This window comes from Oryzias melastigma, linkage group LG10 (assembly GCF_002922805.2).
Source record: "Oryzias melastigma strain HK-1 linkage group LG10, ASM292280v2, whole genome shotgun sequence".
Classification (NCBI taxonomy): Eukaryota; Metazoa; Chordata; class Actinopteri; order Beloniformes; family Adrianichthyidae; genus Oryzias; species Oryzias melastigma.
In genome coordinates this window covers 15,629,640-15,633,833 of record NC_050521.1, presented here as the reverse complement: position 1 = coordinate 15,633,833, position 4,194 = coordinate 15,629,640, and positions in this window count along the sequence as shown.

The window sequence follows — 4,194 nt, the reverse complement described above, 5'->3', positions numbered from 1 at the left end:
CTCTTGATTGGTGGTTGTAATATCCTCTCCGGCTTCCACCAAATGACATGTCCATTTATTAATGGTTGCATCGCTGTAAAAGGGGGAGCTTAGTATCCGTCAGCCAAATCTCTCTTAAATCTCTGCTTCCAAAAGCTGGAATTTTGCAGGAAATCCAGCATGATTATTATAATAATTATTATTATTTGAACTGTGTCGTAAAATAAAAAGCAGCAGAAAGAATTCCTGCCACTGCACATCTTAACTGTAAAACATATTAAAAAATTGATGTGTATTCAAGCTTTAGGAAAAGGGTGGTACATATAAATGCATGGCTATATTTAAATCTGGCAGCAGCTTCTGTGGTTTAATGCATGGAAGAGGCCTGCACTTCTCTGGGAAATCTGTGGTTAGTGAGTAGAGGGCTGACCACTTCCAGATTAGCCCATTGTCTACACGGGGGTGCAAAGGAAAAAAAAAAAATACACTATTTATATCGTCTTAGGAATGTCTTCAAAGCACTCCTCCAGCTCAGTGGCGCCTTGCCAAAGATAATCACGCCGTCTGAGGGGTGTCATGCTCACAGAGAAATATCTGAGGTGGTTTTTTGGTGAAGGATTCATGAGGGGCATTGTTTAAATATCACCAAGGGAAGCAGGAGGGAAGGTGCTTGCATGTTTAATTTCCTCTTGATCTGCGCCGCTGTTTTATTTATTATCAAGTTGAAGAGAATTTGAGCTTCTGGAAGGAGAGAAACTAAATATCAAAGGGATTCAGGAACTTAAGAAACGAGTGAAAATTTCAGCCGCACTCACAGATAAATTGGGGTCTTCAACTTGGACATCTCAAGTAGGAAGTGAAAGTTATTGCGGTCATGTCGCACAGATGTTAGACTCTAATTCCTCTAAGGAGCGGTCCTCGTGTTCCATTAATCAAGCTAGAAATGTTTACATGAATGCTCATTTGTAATTTTCTGACAGACAGTACACTGATTAGTATCTGGAAAAGAAAAAAAAAACCCCTCCCTCGTCGAATCCCACTTGCCTGTAAAGTTGTTTTCACATCGGCTTTCCCCGCTGCAGCAGGAGTGAGGAAACTCCATTGACAAATACACCTCTCTCCATGTTTTTACCCGAAAGCTCTCATCATGTTGCACGTTATTACTTTGCTTTTGTTTTCTTCTGCAAAAAAAATGGATATGGCGTGGAAATCTTGATGGAATACACAAAAAAACGTGACTCAATCAGTCAGTATTTGTGAGGCGCCAGATGTCAGTGAACAAGAGGAAAGGGTACACACTGTACTGATCCACCCCACAAAAAAAAAAGAAATAAATGGAAGTTAGTCTCCTGTACAGATCTGTGCTCAACTTGCACATTTTTGCATTGTGCGTACTTTTCCAACTGTTGCAGAGTTTTACCTTGTAGTCAGAGTGTCAGCAGACAAATCTTCACGGTGCCTTGATGTTCATCAAATAAACACTCATATTTACTTTGCCAGTCAAGGCCGTTTGGATGCTGTTGAATTGCAGTTCTGCAGTCAACACTTCCATCTGTCTTCCAGACTGCAAACAGCGTTGGAGATCCGCTACAGTCCCATGTCAGTGGTCCTCAACCGCCCAAACTCTCATCTAAAGGTTCATCAGCGCCAGCAGATTGAGCTCAAACTGCCCTGTTGCCGGTGTGGGATGATGAAGGAAAAACGCTTTCTTTAAGTCGCAAGAGAAAAGTGAAGAGTTGGAGGTGCTTAAGGTCAGGGAAGAGAAAGCCTATTTGTGCTCACAACTGTTAGAAAATAAACGGCTGTTAATGCTTCGTGATGAGTGCAGCACAAAGAAGAAAGACAAGAAACAGTTTCTACTTGTCTGCTCCATTACTTTGTCACTCGCTGCCGTATCTGCGGATAATTGCTTTTTTTCAATTGTCTGAAGCAAGATAAGGCGCTGATGGAGAGCAAGGCCAAGATTCAGAGAGAAGAGCCGTTTTGTTATTAGTGTAAATCTGCTGGTGTCAAGTCAGGGTGGGACTGCAGCTCAACCACTTCAGCTTTGTCCTTTTTTTGTGTCATTGCATTGAACCAGTCACATGCAGAGGTAATTCCAAGACAGCATTACATATCGAGGCTTTGCACTTGAATCTGCATGTTTACATCCTGCACATGTCTCGACAAACTACCTTTTCATTGTGTTTTGGAAACAGCATTATTGTGAAACAAAGATTTAATGCTCTGTCACTCTGGTTCTGTGGGCGGGCGATCCACGGCGCTGAAGATTTGAAGCTGTCTCCAAGAAAATACAGTCTGTGCTCACATCCTGTAGTTTTCTCCTTCAAGATGAACGTGAACTCGGTTGTCTATTGTTTTTTCTCAGCCTTTAAAAAGGCCTAAACATTTAACATTCTGAAAACAAAGTAAAAAGGTTGCAAAAAAACTCACACAATACCTCAATAGTTTTGTTTTTTGCAAGGATGTTTAAACTTTGTGACCTGTTGGCTAGTATGAAAATGCTTTTCTGTGATCATGTTAAAAAGACATAAAAGTGATGAGCAACTCAATATCTTAAGTTATTGAAGGTCAAAGTTCTCCGAAAGTATAATTTTGTGAATTCCTTTTGTCAAGAAAAAACACTATTTAAAAAGAAAAAGAATCAGTTTTAAAACGTTGTCAGACATGTTAAAAGAAGGAAGGATCAGACTGTTCCACTCTGGAATAAAAATAAAACACTAATTTTGAATGGGTAATTTATTTTTAATGTTGTTCATAACACTAACAGAGCTGCCTAATCAGCTATTCAAACTTAAACTCAATTCAAAATCATTTTCCATGTGCGGGTTGCAAAGATGTCTGAGTGTTTCTCAAATTTGGGGTAAATCAGAAGCGGATTGACTTTAAAATAAATATAAAAATGCGATGAAAGCAATCAGAGTTTGTGCTCTTATCCCTTTTTACAGATCTAAATAGAGATGTACTGAATAAAATCAGCTAAAATAAAGTCCTTGATTCTACGCTATAATACACGGTTCGGAATGGTAGGCTAATTCTTTTATTGCCATGTGTAGGAAACTTGTGAGCTGTAACTTTTTAGGAAGGATTTCTAAGGCACATATGTTGGAGTGGCCCTCAAATGGTAAAACTATCAAATGTACCACTTACGTTGGCCATCTTGCTTCTTTTAGCTCAAAACAACCTTAAAAAATAGATTACACACTTCAAAAGTTGGGTTTTTGATAACTCAAATATAATTTTTGAGTCATTTTACATCCCGATGCTCTCTTTGGACTGCCAGGAAGTTGAACATTGCCTTAATGTTGTCATAAAACTACAACAGTTGGGGGAGTGGGGCTTCAACTCAAAACAGAATTGATCAACTCGTCACAGATTAAATGGTGGCTGTTCAGACAGTGGTCAAAGCGAGGATCTAAAATGCAACATTATTGGACAAATTTATCTGCATGAAAAATTAACTCCCTGGGGGTATGAATAATTGGCAGCAGCACTGAACGTACTGCATAATATAATAGACTCTATAGTGTCACTGAGGGTTTTTTTTCTAACTTTTGGTGATTTGTCCTAAAATTGTCAATCAGTCTGTGACACTTTTTTTCTCTTTTAACTTTGTTCCTCCTGTAAAATGCTTCTATCCATATTTTTGTCAATTACATTTATTTCCAAATTGAATTATTTAGGATAAGTTGTATCTCTCAATACAAAACATGTATTCATGATACTTCTAAGATGCTATCATGTTTGAAATAGTTGCATTTTTTGGCACAATTTGTCTGAAAATAACACAGGCACTTTGCTCAAATGAAAACCCAAAAGCCAACACCTAAAAAGGCTCGTGGCTAAAGTTGAGGAAATATTAAAAAACGTAGATTTACACAAAATTAGAAGCACAATTGTGCAAATATGTATGTGCCAACAACTAGCAGAAGGACCATCTTTCCTCCAAAGTGAAAGCAATTTCTTTCACCCTCATTGAAATTCATCTGACTGATAATTAAAAAAAGTCATATGTCCATTAATTGCAGATGAGCAAGTAAAATCAGGGGCTTTAATTTAACACGTGCCAGTTCTTGAATGAGTTAATTCCAATTGTGGAAGTTTGGCACTGTAAATCTTTCAGCAACAACATTTAAATGTACACATTTTACTCATCTGTGCCAATGATTAATAATTTTATATATACATATATATATGTAGGTCACTGTTACATGA